Genomic DNA, 16,956 nt, shown 5'->3' with positions numbered 1-16,956 from the left:
CTTGTATTCAGGTATGCACGCCCTTAATGACTACTTAGGCTTGAGCACCCTACCATGCATCCCTGTAACTCAATCTAGCTATAGTTCAAATTGGCTCTCTACAGTTCTCTGGCCCTTCATTTAAAGCAATGTTTCTCTGTCTGATCTGACCACCCCCCCCCGAAAAATTAACTGACATCCCCTTCCCTAGGGAGTATGGGGGGAGCATCATGAGTAAAAGCCTCACCTCTATGATGACTTGCTGTAATCTTGATCACGTGCCTAGTTGTAGACATACAGTCATAGAAAACTTGGTCATTTGACAGCCATCTTCCAGATCTTCTCTAATCGTTTCTGCATTGAAGACAAAAAAAAAGAAGAAGGCTCAATCGATTAGATTATAGAGAAAATCTCAAAATATTCGGGACCGATAATGTAAAATATTTAAATTGAAGGATCCCTACAGGAATACAATTACAACAAGCTGAAATATTAGCTACGGCATTCCGTGTATAAATGATTCAACTATATACTGATACTTCTGGAGACGCAACTATACGCAGTATGAAGTTTCGGGTATCCCAAGGGTAATAAAAACCTACCAGACACCTCATTTGAAACAGTTTCCATGTCAAGATCTTACAAACATGTTGTGTTGATGTTGCATTATTAGAGCTCAACTTCAGAAATCAGAACAATTTGGCTTCTGAAGAATTGTATCCATTGAGAGGTTGCTCACGGTGTGAATTCCATTTTTTTTTTTAATGACATCAGCCAGAGCTTGGAACGAATTGGATTATAACACACCACAGTGGTCAGCGATTACATTTAATAATAACACGACAAACCAAGCAGTTCTCATAAATATTACACTCCACTAAGCTTCTCTGTCACAAAATTAATTTAGATTAGCTATATTTTATTATAAAGTTTCACACATTTTCTTAGGATATTACAGTATATATATATATATTTTACTAAATTTGGCGCTAGGGCGAAATTGAACAATAGGAGAGTGGAAATTTGAAGCTAAGGCAAAAAAAGTTGTTTCGCCTTAACGTTTTTACTACCATTTCTAGGCATAATTATACTGTCGCAAATAGTCTTCTCTTGTTCTCCACTGTCTAAAACTAGGGTTTGATTAGTTTTAGGGTCAGAGGTTAGGGAGTATATATGAGGAATTAATGTTTTATTTTAGTGTGCAAATCAATGGGGAATTCGCCCAACCGTCGAATTTAGCCGATATATATAGATTCCTGATGATATGAATGAGTCAAGGTCCATTCACTTAGCACAAAAACAAACAGAAATGACTCGCTCCTATGGTTGTTTCCACATACATACATTTTTCCTGCCATAACAAAACAAAAGTAGCGTTGTGAACTGTTCAAATTAAAATATTGATCACTTCCTTTTCAATACTATTACAACAAAAAGAAACACAGCTGATGAACAATGTCACCTTTATACTTGACCCAATTATTTAACGCAGATACCTCATGAAGCACTTAATGAGATCAAGTATGACTCCTTTGTACTCACATGAAGTATATATAAACACACTGGGTAATGTACAAGCACACATTCTCTCAATCAATACTACTATAACACATGTACATAGAAGCTGTACATTTGTCACAGATGTGCACTGTTAACATATCCCATGTTTTAATTTAAGGAGTTTCCTTGAAGCATGACTTTAGGCACAAAACTAAATTTAATATATTGCAGACCATGAAAACACAGCAAAATGACCTTTTGAAGCAAAATGATGTTCATCAATTGAAGTGACTGTAGACTACAGTATTTAGTTTAATAACACTGCAGACCATTACTGTAGGCCAGTTCCTCAGATACAAGACCAAACACAACATGGAAACATTTAACACGTTTATGGCCTCAAATGACATACATGTTTACACGTACATTACAAATTTTGTCAAGGACAAATCAATTTGAAGGTCATGCCAGGATGCTCTGTTTTTATAAAGATAAAAAAGAATATTTTTGAGCTGAGTTATTAGATTTTTATAAAACCTTGGTTTAACATTAACATTGAGGGTCGCAATGAGCAGCAGACAGACATCGTCTCTTTAGTCTTAGGGGAAGCATTCCTTAAGAGTTAGTATAGTTTTAAAGGGGAATATCTTTAAATAAAAAACCTCAATAGACACCGTAAGAATCATTATATACTTGTGCTCTAATTTTTCTCTTTCCCTTTTTAAACTTTTGACTTATCAAGACTAACATTTTACCAAAACTCACACTAATAGATTAGCCATTATTCATCTCCCTCAATTCGCAGCTATAATTGTGAATTAACAATACTGCCACCCCTTTCCTTCTATTGGGGGAACAAACGACAATGTTCAGACTCAACTTCTTTCACAAGCTAATTCCTTGCAAACAGTTTGAAATTACTATTTAGTCTAGCTCCCATCCGATTTGTGCATGCAATCATGTCCAAATTCCTTTCTGTTAATTTCCTTTGCAGAAACTTGTCCACTTGAAAATGACATACAGTAGCTGGGAAGCAATATACAGTAGTTCTCCTCTCCTTTTTCAAGGATACTGTAATTGTGTTTGGGACTTCATTTTCAGCAGAGAGAAGATCATTTACTGTAAATTATAGTGGTTAGATTTGTGTGTTCCTTTACTTTGCACACTGATGTGTTGTTCACTTTGAAACTGCAATTTTTCATTGCTTTGAATATTTTTAATCCAAGTCCTCTTGAAGTATAAATCTCATTCTGGCCGAATCTGATCAAACCATCATTTAAAACCACATGCTACTTAGTTGAAGTAATAAAACTAAACCAAAGAGCAAAATCAGAGAGATCATCATTAACACTGTTTTCCTTAGAAAGGACATTCATCCATTAGCTTTGCAAAGTGACTATACAGGATCCTACTGCAAGCACAGACAATGTCCACATCATCTACTAGTAGACCCCAATTTTTTTTTTTTCGACTGAATGCATCACGGCGAGGTATAAATCAGGGATTAACTGAGGTTTACTAAATAATGTCTATGCTCAGTATTCTCAGATACCATGCGGTAAATCCCCCCCCCCCTCCCCCTTCAGAATTAATTTGGATGTATTTTGTGAATATTTTGAGACCCTTATCCCTCATCTCCTTTTTACATATATTCATCATCTTAGCTCAAAGATTCGGCCAAATACATCCATACCAATCTAGTCACTGTTTTGTGTGACCGACCAAAGAGTAGCAGTGTGTACATTGCACTAACGGGTCTGATTTCACTCTTTACATTAAATAACTTACTTAATTCTCAGATACCATGCGGTAAATCCCCCCCCCCCTCCCCCTTCAGAATTAATTTGGATGTATTTTGTGAATATTTTGAGACCCTTATCCCTCATCTCCTTTTTACATATATTCATCATCTTAGCTCAAAGATTCGGCCAAATACATCCATACCAATCTAGTCACTGTCTTGTGTGACCGTCCAAAGAGTAGCAGTGTGTACATTGCACTAACGGGTCTGATTTCACTCTTTACATTAAATAACTTACTTAATTCTCAGATACCATGCGGTAAATCCCCCCCCCCCTCCCCCTTCAGAATTAATTTGGATGTATTTTGTGAATATTTTGAGACCCTTATCCCTCATCTCCTTTTTACATATATTCATCATCTTAGCTCAAAGATTCGGCCAAATACATCCATACCAATCTAGTCACTGTCTTGTGTGACCGTCCAAAGAGTAGCAGTGTGTACATTGCACTAACGGGTCTGATTTCACTCTTTACATTAAATAACTTACTTAATTCTCAGATACCATGCGGTAAATCCCCCCCCCCCCCCTTCAGAATTAATTTGGATGTATTTTGTGAATATTTTGAGACCCTTATCCCTCTTCTCCTTTTTACATATATTCATCATCTTAGCTCAAAGATTCGGCCAAATACATCCATACCAATCTAGTCACTGTCTTGTGTGACCGTCCAAAGAGTAGCAGTGTGTACATTGCACTAACGGGTCTGATTCCACTCTTTACATTAAATAACTTACTTAATTCTCAGATACCATGCGGTAAATCCCCCCCCCCCCCCTCCCCCTTCAGAATTAATTTGGATGTATTTTGTGAATATTTTGAGACCCTTATCCCTCTTCTCCTTTTTACATATATTCATCATCTTAGCTCAAAGATTCGGCCAAATACATCCATACCAATCTAGTCACTGTCTTGTGTGACCGTCCAAAGAGTAGCAGTGTGTACATTGCACTAACGGGTCTGATTCCACTCTTTACATTAAATAACTTCCGGAGCCAAATTTAGAATACCAGATATTCACGACGGTCCTTGACAATATCGAGTGTTGGCCCTCGAGCGGTTTTCCTCCGCTACAGTCTCGACAAGAATGGATTATCTCTGTTATTATGTGGCCCAAGGATGTATGTTCCGAATATGTAAACATGTTACAATGTACAGTGTAAATGAACAAATTGTTCCTTCGGTTTTAAGTCTTGATCCTTCCGAACAGTTTGGGAAGACGAACGTCACACATTACAGGAAGATAAAAAAAGAGCAAGGCACCAGAAGACTTCCGTCCTCCGAAAAAGCCTCTGGCTCCACGAGCATCATCTCAAATAAGAACACTCGCCTCTCAAGTTTCCTCTCGCAGAACGCTGTCTCCAGTAGACGACGGAGCAGAAAGTTCAACAGCCTTGACAACATGAGTAATCATCCAGGGGTTACCGATTCTCTTCAAATACGATATCGAAGGATTGATCGACAAACATCTAAATTTAGAACCCAGCTGAGAAAACGGCTGAAAAGTCAGTAATTTGGTATTTTTTACTAATCATTTTCGGTTCAAATGTTACAAATTGGAATTTACTGGAAAAAAATTATATCCTGGATTATCTGGACCTCCTTAATCCAGCTTCTGGATTATCTGGATTCAAAAATCAAATCCATCCATAATATTACAAAATTATATCTTGCCACTTGAGTCTGCTGATTCAAATTCTGTACGTGTTTTGTCATCGCGATCGACAAAGTATACTCTTTTGTAGATCTCTCAGGAAAATTTTATTTGCCAAATTTGTCTGTCTCTTTGAAGTCCCTTTTAAGTCCCATTAAAGTGGCTGGTTTTACAGAACTTGCTCCTTTAGTTTCCAATGTTAATATTATCCTCGATTGGAAACAAACTTTTGTTCGTTTATTGCAGTCACTTCATGTGACAAGTAATAAACTAATTAATAAATAAAATTAAAACTCAACACTTTACGACACCATGGTACTGTTACTAGCCACATTCAGATTCCAAGCAAGGACACCCTGACACCAAGTTACAAAATGGGGTCAACAAAAAATTTCTAATTTATTTGATATTAACATTTGCATTTTTTTGCAATTTTTTCTTTCCTTTTTTGTTTTCATTTTTTTGTTCATTTTTTTTTCCATTTGGGTTGAACTATCATTTACAGTGAAACATTGGCAAATATCAACCCCTGGACACCTTTGAATTTTTCTGTCAACATACCTACTGTACAGAGCTGATTATATCAATTTAATTCAGATATATACATGTACAGGACTTTGTCTGTTTCGGTGATACTACAGAAAAGCTGAAAGTCTATATTCCCTCCTGTACAAAATCTCAACATCTGAAGGCATCTCTTATCCACTGTTAAGTTTTCAAACCTTTACATCAAAATGGTTTCTTTGCCTTCATCATCAGCAGTAGCTGTGAAGAATAAAAAATCTTTAATCTTCTCAATCTTGCCTTTTAATTGAAATTCAATACCCTAAATTTTCCAGTCTCGACACTCCGAAGCATATATATCACAATTCTCGTCCACGATGATGAACATGGGAGTTGATACAATCCATACCTACCATTCCATTTGCTAACGACATTACCAAGCCCCTGGCTGGCGACAGGAGTTTGAAGACATGCCACCAAATTAAACCTTGTCAACGAGACGTACGGCTACGGGCAAATCCCATCCAATGAGGGTAGAGGTAGAGGCCAATGGCATATGGAGATAAATTTTTCCTCAGCTTGTATAAAGAGCGCCCTAAATCCCATTGCCATGTTTGGGCACCGACACATACTGCAGATATATATATACAAAGCCAACATACCTACAGTACCTGTGTACAATCACATCTGGTATTTTCAATCGTCGGATGGGTGAATTTATCATCAATAAAAAGAAGCAAATATTTTTCCAAGGCCCGGGAAGGAATAGATGATATAACTGATGCCCGTCCCAAAGGATGTATAATTAATTAGGGTTTCTTACTCATTTGTTGAGGAAATCAAAACAATGACAGAAAATGTGCACCATGGGAATATGACAAGCATGTTGGTGAATTAATTAAAGTATCTTTTAAACAAATCAGACCATTGTCTTGAGACAGGCAAGACCACAAGGAATTAAAAGGAAAATACAGGGATTAAAAATTCGGGATTAGCGTAATCTATATGTATGTTAAAATGGCCAGAAAAGGTTAAAATTTTAATATGAAATGTCATTTACATCTATATGTTATTCTTTTTATTGTCGTCAATGTCGTCATCGTCATTGTTGTAGACAGTTGGATTAATATCTTAATCATAGCATTTACTGAACATCATGTTGTGACAGCAGATCATTGCTACAATTAAGTACTATCAATTAAAGGCATTGAAGACTCGCCCCAAACCGCGTGCGGCCATCTGAAAAGTTAACTTTCTGTTGCTTGCAAGTGACGTTTTGTTCGTGTCGCTACAAAATGCAGACAGTAATGAATCGTGATACCTTGTTATCTTTAGCTGGACCTGAGATGTCCATCGCTGTATCGTTTCTACACTGTGCTGTATGTACTGACTGTACACTAGTGTCTAATTACCGACGGTAGCAAGCTTTGTGTGTATTTTCTGGGATTGATGGTGGTGTCTTACACTTCTGTTACACCACATTCGAAACTAGGTCAGATTACCGGCATTAGACGCTTCTTTTTGCGCGAGTCTTCACACCCTTTAAAGGCCACTCCTGTTGCTCCCAGATATTTGTAGAAGGTCAAATATGTATGGTCACCCATACTCAAAGTACTTTACCACCACAGTAAAAGCAGTTACCCACATTTTAGATGTCTAATGGGCTAATTTTAATACTCCTCAATGGCTGGAAATAATTTTCAGGACCTGAGCCTCTAGGAGACTGCGTTTGAAAACTTCTAGCAATTTTGAGCGTGCTAAACTTTGGGATAAACAGTAATGAGCTTTAAAGCGATGCATCTTCTTGCTTCACTTAATCAGCTGTCTAAAGAAGATGCCAAGTTTTGAATGTGGGACGGGGTTGGGTGGGAGTGGGGAGGGGGGGGGGAGAGGAGGATATGGCAGTATCATGGTTTGGATGGATTTCAAACTTCCTGCAGCCCTGGTGTGACCTTGGGATACCAAGGTCATTCATTTAGTTACATGCAGTAACTTATAAGGCATTAGCAGAACTTGTGATGAAGGAAATTGCTAAAAGTTTTCAGTAGTACAGTATAACTTTTTGGAGGATTTGAAAATTAAACTTATTTTATATTTTAATGAATGTTCATATAGATGTCTGCAGTGTAATAATATATTGGAAATTGAACACTATATATGCCCCTGACCATTATTCATCATTCTAGCATATTTAGCATTTATACTGCAAATCCAATTATATTTCAATATACTACATCTACTTTACAATAAAACTGGTAAATGCACAGTATTTGCAATCAGTTCAAGAGAAACAGAAATTGACCGAAGGCATCTAACTCGATATATAATGACATCAAATTGCAAAAACGACTGTACAAAATGATAGCTACACAAACTTTACAGTTACAGTACTGTACCATAACAGTACACAATTTGTCACCAAATGGCTGGGGGCCATTTATTACTAAGTAGTTATTATTACTGTATAATCACTAATTTGCCTTCTTGCCTTCGCAAAATTCTTGGAAAGACACCCTGCCGAGTTATAAAACAAAAATCTTTGTTGAAGCAAAGAGCTAGAGAGAGTTTCAAAACCAATTTAAGCTTGAATCCACCACCTCTTTAGGAAACTATCAAATTGGGATCGACACATTATTCCGTGGTGAACTTAATCAATATAAGAGGTCTGGTTGGAAACTGTATTACGGAAGGTATATAAAAAACCAAGCGACTTCGTCATTGTGAGAGAGACCAATGAGTCACTTCGTCAGAAGGATAACAAAAAATATAAGAAAAGCTGGTATGACAAAAAGTCTCCCGTGAGTCAGTATTAAACGAGAGTATTGTTCTAAACCAGTGACTATATCTGTCTGGTCTGTTTACGATACATGCTAATTCAAGATGGATTTAGCCAATGTTTACACGAGGCTTGTTGAAGTAGCCTGTAACAGCTAGGGTATTACGAATCAGATCTAAATATTGCGAGGCCTGACGCTACGACTGACGCATGAGGGATGATTATATCTTGCACTCTTCATTATTAGCAGTCTTCATGACCTCATGATGACTTTGCATGAATTCAAAATAAATTTGGTAATTTCCTTGAGAAGAATCCTGAGTCATTTTTTAGATCCATAATGACAACTTGACTTTGTACACTCAACTGCATGTTAATGTACATTTTATATGTGTATGACAAATGTGTAGTATACACATGTATTTGGAAACCTGGTCTGATCTCTAATAGACAATAGTGTATCACAATCAAATCAGTAGGACTGATAACCCACCAGAACTTTGTTCTTAATCAGGTCAATATTACATTGTGCACAAAGGTACATGTTGTATGTAGTACAATATCCAAATCAATATTAACTTGTACATGCACAAAGGTAGGCCTACACATATATATGTAGTACAATATAAATTTCCAAATCAATATTAATTAGTGTACATGACTGCTGGTACACACATTGGTACTGTAACTTAGTACGGTTCCATTTAAAACTAATTACAATCACACACACACACACATGTATATATACGAACACAGATATAGATATTTGTTATGTTCAGGATATAGTTCATCTGGTGGATAACTCAACAATAACACTCTGCCAAATGATCTCACTTGTCATGCAAATTGCAATATATATGCAAAGATACTAAGTAATTTGTGAGCTGCCAGGGTCCTTAGCATCATCTACGGTGCACAAGGCTGTTAAACCTCAAATTTTACTCCATATGCTAATGTAAAAACATACACAATTAATTTCTTAATGTTTACAATTTGACAGAAACTTGACAAGTGAAGTATTATATACACAGCTGTTCCTGAAGCTATAGATCCAAACAAATTATTATGTACCCACATGCAGTGTTTTTGGACAATTTTACTGGTTGAAACAAACAAGGGAGGTTTAAATGCTGTAGAGCCTGATATGAATAACTTACAAGCAATTTATACATGTTGTGGATATAGTACTGTCCAGCGATAAATATATCGCGGAGAGAATATTTTACCGGAACTTTACCAACGATGATTCCGATCAAGACCTATAGTAGCTTTGCCTGATGGATTTGCAGAATCCCTCTTCAGATAAAGTAAACATTTGAGTAAGGACAGGCTGACAGGGAAACATTGTACAGCCAATGAGAAATTATGCATTAATTAAATAATTAATCAATTACATTTTTTTTTAACTTTTAATTCAATCCTGCGCAGCAAAATTTGAAAGTAACAAGTATCTAGAGCCCTGTCTTTAACTAAGTACTCTATCATAATCACATTTTAAATGTCATAGTTTTTTTATTCCCTTTTTTGCCTTTTGTTCCTTTTTTTCGTGCACGTCTATAATGTTTCTTCAAGTTCCTATTCCTAATTTACTTTCTTTCCTGTTTTTCTTCTATTGGGAAGGGGTGGGGTGGTGAGGTAGTGGGATGGGGTGGGATTGGGCTGGGGCAGGGCAGGGCAGGGTGGGATGGGGTGGTTTGACAGCAAATGTTCTTTTTATTGTCATTTTGCCAAGAAAGAAGCTGAGTTAATTTTACCTTCATCCTCACTACATTGCATTCTTTCTTTTGACTGTTATTTTCCAGAGCCTTACAGCAGTTTTGGTTTTTTTTTTTACTCCAAGTGTACATATTTAACTTTGTCGCTATGTCAATTTACAAGAGAGCTCAACTGGAAAGCCTAATTGGTCATTGCAAACCTTCGAAAATTGACAACAAACAGACTTCCAAATTACTGCTTTATCACTCAATCAACATGCCACTTATTTAACTACTAAACAAAAGTATTACATGGCACTGATGGCAGTAGCCTAGACTGTATATGTGTTCTTTTGTTTTTTATCTATATTGTTGTTATGATATGCATCAACATTTATGCTAATAAATATATAATATATCATAAATATTTTCCTTCCTCTTTCTGTAATGTGTATTTGTGATACTTGGACCACATATCCACCTTGGATACTGTAGGGCTGACATATAACTGTTAACCAAGTAATCAAAGTTAACCGACTCAATAACGGACTCATGATAAAATGTAAGGTCCCAGACTGAAGATATCCGAACACAAAATATCTGTGCATACTTCCTCCTCAACTCACAAGAGACTTGACAAGCAGACATGATGTACCATCGATAATAAATCTAATCTGCTTTTCCTTTGGGGGGGTGAACGACAATAGCTCTGCTATGATGAGATAAGACAGATATTTACTTCTTGAAGCATATTTGATAATTTAAGAGAACCGATGCGCTTTAATTCAGTGATGCATAGATTACTGTATAGTTCTATCAAATTTTGTGACTCTAGCTGATATAATAATAACATAAAATATCTAAATATTCAGAGACCAGCTGGACTGTAGTCTGTACATACAGGTACAACCACAGTACTTAGTCATTTCCATTTTATACCTACTTTTAAAACCACAAATCTCACACAAAATCTGCCCGCATTTTTCCATTTTCTCATTTTGGCCTTTTCAACCTGAAATATTACATTCTCTTCTCTTTTTTTCTTTCTTTTTCTTTCTTTCTTGTTTGAAGGAATTCGATTCACAGGGAATGAATCACTCTATTTAATCAGGTTGATAGTAAATGAAGCAAACATAGATTCCAGAGATGTCCGCATGCCTCGGGGCATTGGATGACATACGCAGCGAGAGAATCATACCGTACGCTTTGCTAAACCTGAGTACACAGTACTGCAGGGATAAAACGATAATCTGTTTATTAACGAAAATGAAGAATTAAGTTAAAGCAAGTTCAAATTTGCAATAGATCTAAATAAACATTTCATCTTTCATCTTTGGCATGTCTTCTACAGATCTAAACATTCCGCATGCGAGCGCGAGGGAATTTGATGGCGTAGCATAACACATACACACCTTTTATAGAACAGTGTACATACAGTAGAAGACAGTTTGTCAACAAAGGGACTGGTATACCAACCTGTACATAGATGAATGTTTTTTTTTATAAATTTCAAGGGCAATTGTTTGTTTTTTTTACTATTATCAAGTTACTTTAAAGAAGACGTTGAACTTTAAAAAAAAAAAGTGCAGGTAAGTTTTCAACATAACTGCCTCTTGATGTACTAATTACATACAGTACCACTTTAAACAGCACAATTGATGCAAGTATTGTTGTCACATACTTCTGTTTTCAATTTTCAAGATTTTCTGGCAACAAAGAAAAAACTAGAGCACCAATGGTGCAGAAGCTCATACTGTACCTTTTCGAGCTTAAAAATGCAGGGCTAACAAAACTTTATGGCCCACCAAATTTCAGGCCATTTTTCAGATTCCACCAATTTTGGGCCCATGAGGAATAACACCCACCCCCCCCCTCCGTTAGCAGAATCCTGGCCACACCACTGGCTATAATTCCTATTTTTCCCCCTTTAAATCCTATTTTACCCATTCTCTCAAACAATACCACTGACCTACCCTATTACACTTTCTCCCTTCTACCTGAGCAGACCTGAAGCACTCCTTGCCAAAATTTTGGCTGGCTGCCTACATACCTCAGACTCAAAGACTTCTAAGAATCGGCTAGTGCTGATTGGCTATAGGGCTCTCATGCTTACAGTTCAGCAGTTAATAACAACTCCCTGTCCTGCTTTAATTCCACTAACAGCCTCTGCAGAGCTTAACCACAAATGTAAACAAACACTGCAGAGACTGGGAGACAAATTAAAGGAGCTTTGCAAAAGGTGAAGGCTCAGATTTTTTTAAACAATGGGGATTAATTGTAATTAATTAACTTTTGACCAAAAATTATTAGGCATCACCTTATTCATACTCAATCCAACAATCATCAGTTCAATTTTGAATATGATCCATCAAAATCTTGAGGAGATTGAGATATTTGAAAATATTACAAGGAATGACCCCCGATGACCCCCTAAATGACATTTGACCTCAATTTTCCGAACACCCCTCGTAACTCTCATCCCGAGGAACGTTGTGACCAAGTTTCATTATAACTGGCCATACACTGTACGAACAGGAGCAATTTGAAAATATAGGGCCACGGCCCGGGCCACAAAAGACCCCTAGTTGATCTTTGATCTCAAATTCATGAACACCCTGAAGGTAAAACTTCCATAGTACTATCGTGACAAACCCTCAACATTGTACCATGGAATCTGTAGGAGAAGAAGCATTTTGCATATTTCCACAAAATGGCTCATTACGGCCCACAGGTGAACTTTGACCCCAAATTTCGGACCATCTCTGATGGCCCTATACCCAATGGTCCTTGTGTCCAAGTTTCATGAAATTCCATCAAACACTGTGCGAGTGGCAGCGGTTTTACCAATTGTTGACGGATAGAGTGATAGAGTGATAGACGCTGCACTGTAACGATAGCTCACACCAGCATGCTGGTATGAGCTAAAAAATGAAACAAAATGAAATCAGGAAAGGAAGACAGGACCTTCTGTTGAAGCAGTTGCCATCATATTGTCTGTGATTTTTGGTGTTTTTTCTTGTTTTTTTTTATACAGTTTCACTTTCCAAATTATTGTACTCGTGGCTTTAATGTGTAGTATATTAGTCAATGTTTTTCAAAGTGTTTAAACTTGACGATGTAACCTATTAACCGATTACCACAGAATAATACACACTGTTTGAAACAGGAAGTTCAGGTAAAAAATGAGTGGATAGTGATGATCATATTGTTGAGTGGTTAAAGGACAACTTGAAACAGAATTCTTTTGTTGATATGCCACACGATACTTCTACAGGGCAAAAACTAGAATAATATGAGTGTGGTTCATCCACTTACAGTATATCTGTTTGAAACTTCCTATAATTTCACCATTCAAGTGTGCTAAGCATTTGTTGATATGCCATGAATACTTCTAAAACTAGAATAATATGAGTGTGGTTCACCCACTTATATATCTGTTCAGTGGCAGAGATAGGGGTTTTGGTCGGGGGGGGGGGTGGGCGAGAATGGTCTGTAGAGGCGCTTTCAACACTATCTAAGCGGAGTGCCACCACAGGTTGGCGCGGAACGTACAGACAATTTTTTGAGTAAAGATACTCCCTAGATCGCCAGAAATGACCCTTTCCAGGCCTTGCTAATTTGCAGATGAACGAAGAATAAATAGGTGTCATCGCCATTTTGTCAGGAAATTATACCAACAAAATGTGACAAATGTCAATAGGTAGATGAGAGCACAATAAAAAAGTCAATAATCGCAAATAAGTAAAAAGTGGTAAAAAGCTGAAAAGGGCGCCAGCAGTCCATTTGAGTCCGTCGGGGGGGGGGGGGGTGGGACTGTATGGACGCTCCGCCACTGTATCTGTTCTAAATTTCCAATAATTTCACATTTCAAGTATGCTATGAAAGACTTCTGTCAGACGAAATTATTGAAAAGATCCATATTGTACTGTATAACCTGCCCAGTCCTGGCTTAAATGCTAATTATTGTTATTATAATTATTATCATTTGAAATTATAAATATTATTTCCAAAAATGTTCTGGCAGCTTAACATAACTAGCCAGGAACCCATGGATAATTTTCAACATCATTTTTTCGTCTTTCATCAATTTTGTATGCATTGTCAACAGGTACATACAGTATATATGATATTGCAATAAGCTGAACACTTTAGCATATATATATATTGCTCTTTTTGAGTAGCTGACTAATACTGTAGGTAAATGCAATTGAAGCATGGAGTTCACAGTATTTCTTTAAAATTGTTTCCCAAATGCTGTAAGTAATAATGAATTGTATCTTTCATGGAAGGACAAAACTTGTTCTCATTAGTTTACAGATGCCAGGAAGGGGAGTGAAAGGGCAGGAAGTGGAATGAAGTGGCAGGAAGGGGAATGAAGTGGCAGGTTGGGGAGTGAAGTGGTAGTAAGGAGAATGAAGTTGCAGGAAGGGAAAGGAAGGTGAACAAAGTGGCAGGTTGGGGAGTGAAGGAGCAGGAAGGGTATGAAGTGGCAGGAAGGGGAATTAAGCACTTTGTAGGAAGGGGAATTAAGTGGCAGGAAGGGGAATGAAGTGGCAGATTAGGGATTGAAGGCATTGAAGGGATAGGAAGGGGATGAATGGCAGGTTGTGGAGTGAATAATAAGGAAGGCAAATGGAAGTGGCAGGTTGGGGAGTAAAGGAGCAGAAAGAGGAATGAAGTGACAGGAAGGGGAATGAACTTGGCAGGGAATAAAGAAGGCAGGAAGGGGAATGAAGGAGGCAGGAGGGTCAAGGGACACGAAGGAGACTAAGTGGTTGGAAGGGGATAAGGAGCATCAGGATATGGTAGGAAGAATCACAAAAGCAAATAGTTTCACTGCTACTTTTATACCTTGAATCGAGGGAGGGACAGGTTAGCTAAGAAGAAAAGGGGCCTCCTGACTCAAATACTGTAAATGCACCTGGATAAAATCACCCTTGGTCAGCAAGGCATGGGGGTGGGGGGGGGTTCAACTAGTGTACCAAAGCAAAACTATGAACTCAAGTTAACTTTGTTGTTTATCAAAATAAAACAAAACTGTTAGCAATCCACTAAAGAGACTGTGTAAGAGAATTACAGCTAACCTGTCTGTATTCTGTGTATTTGTCCGTTCTGTTACTGTCACTTGTCATTCAGCCTCTGCAGAAGATCCTGCTAGGGGAACAAACTAAAATGAATGACGGAATGACAATTGACTTTGTACAGGGTTAATTATCATTTGTGAATGACAGCGAATGACAACGAAGGACAGTATTGAGAAGAGATAGTGGAGTAAATGCGGTTTTTGGTTTTCTGCGCAAAAATGATTTGAGGAAAATCGCATGTTACGTGGTTGCAGGGTTTTGGTGTAAGTTACGGATAGAAACCACAGGGAAAGTTTTTGTGTGAGAATGCGCTTGAGTGTTGTGCATTTTACCTCTATGTAGATTTATATAGAAAGATAACTGAAGCCGTTTCAAGATTATAGTATTGTTAGTTTCTAATAATTAATAAAATCAAACTTACAATTTCGCTTACTATAAGGTGCTTTTTTATCTTGTCCGTACTTTACTATAGATCTAGACACCCACGAAATCTGAACTGTGATATCCGGTTGAAGAAAATGTCTGTGCTGTCATTACTGTCATTCGTTTTAGTCAACGCAATCTTTTAGTGTGTAAAACATATTGTCATTCGTTATGTGTAACACAATTGTCATTCGTTTTAGTAACACCCCTGCTAGGACCTGAAACGTCAGGCCAACTTACCTGTAGACAGAACTTTGTTGTTGAAAGCTTCCAAGGTAAAAAATCAGCAATAAATGAAAATTAATCCGATAAGAGTGTTACTGTGATAGAGCCTAAACCTTCACTTTGGAGAAGTGGATTGCTTCAATTTTCATGGTCCTAATTTACGGAATATTACAATTTATTAGTGGGCACACACCTAAATTTTTGTCTAAGAAAAAGAAATATCCAAAACACAGAGGGGCAGAACCTCAGTGGTTATGAAATATGTTAACGGTTATGAGCCTAGTCTAGCCTACTGTAGCCTAGAGTTTCTAGGATTGCTAAGACCTAGGCAAGGCCTGACTTAGGCTAGGCTTAACTTAAATCAGGAAAACTAGTCTGTAGCGTAGGCCCTGGATGGCGATAAATCAATTACTTCAAACTCAAAAGTCAAACGAAGACATCATGGTATTTGGTTTATGTAAGAGTTTTGCTTATCAAACTTACACTGAATGCAGAGCTGTTCACTCTCTCCCGGTGATAAAGATGAAAAAACTCTCCTCAACAAAAGAAAATCCCTAAATTAATGGTGGTGTCGTCTATTTTTTTTGCACGTTTTTATATTTCAAACACGAGCGGTTTTCACTTAACTTGCAAGTGCTTCGCCTGCGGAGTAAATTGTGTTTTGTCAGCTGCGTGCTCCTGATGTTAATTCCTTTCGCCGACTCGCCCTACTTTGTTGTCTCTAGTGATAAAATAGAGGGCAAACTTTAAAATCCACGGAAAACGTGCTTGGAGATTCTCATTTTACGGATGCTGGTGACCACCATTTGGGCCTCTCACGGAAACACTTCAGTGTAACTGAGGATACTGCTTGTCTAGTTTCGGGCCATAGAAACCTGTTCGGGCGACTCTATGATCATCACAACCATTATGTTTATGTTTAGAAAGATGTCATTCCGGTCTTTGACTCGGACAAGGAAGATTCTAAGAAATCTTTCCTACAAAAAAACATTGTTTGACTTTATTTTTCTTTCTTTTGCAACGAAAAAGCGTCTTTTACATTTCTCTAAAATGGGCGGGATTTTTAATTTTTGAAATAGAGGTTTCTCAAGGAAACTGAGGACACGTGCCCCTGATTTCACTTCATCACCGAAACTCGATCAGCAAAAGATAAAAAGTTTACGAACTTTTTGCATCAGGATTCACATTTGTGAGATTTCATAATATGGCTTTCATAAGATACCGTATATAAATAAATTGGACATTTCCCTGACATCATTCCAATTGCGAGTAATTTTGTTTCGTATTACACTTGCGGTCCGCATGTAGGCTAGTAT

At 37.4% G+C, this 16,956-nt stretch overlaps 1 protein-coding gene across 4 annotated transcripts in view; it reads right to left on the bottom strand.

The window, feature by feature from the left end:
* LOC139973313 (kelch-like protein 38) overlaps positions 1–16,364 on the bottom strand; it is a 79,392-nt gene extending 63,028 nt beyond the window's left edge. For 3 of the 4 annotated variants that reach the window (XM_071979907.1, XM_071979906.1, XM_071979909.1), the window contains exons 1-2: positions 16,124–16,364; positions 227–333 (exon numbers count right to left, since the gene is read on the bottom strand). The gene's annotated coding sequence lies outside the window, so the exon portion shown is untranslated. The remainder of the gene's footprint in view (positions 1–226; positions 334–16,123) is intronic. The other variant, XM_071979908.1, reaches the window with a different exon arrangement.
* Between the last annotated feature and the right edge of the window lie 592 nt (positions 16,365–16,956).

The sequence above is a fragment of the Apostichopus japonicus genome, chromosome 9 (assembly GCF_037975245.1).
Source record: "Apostichopus japonicus isolate 1M-3 chromosome 9, ASM3797524v1, whole genome shotgun sequence".
Classification (NCBI taxonomy): domain Eukaryota; kingdom Metazoa; phylum Echinodermata; class Holothuroidea; order Aspidochirotida; family Stichopodidae; genus Apostichopus; species Apostichopus japonicus.
This window is presented reverse-complemented; position numbering and strand designations above follow the sequence as displayed.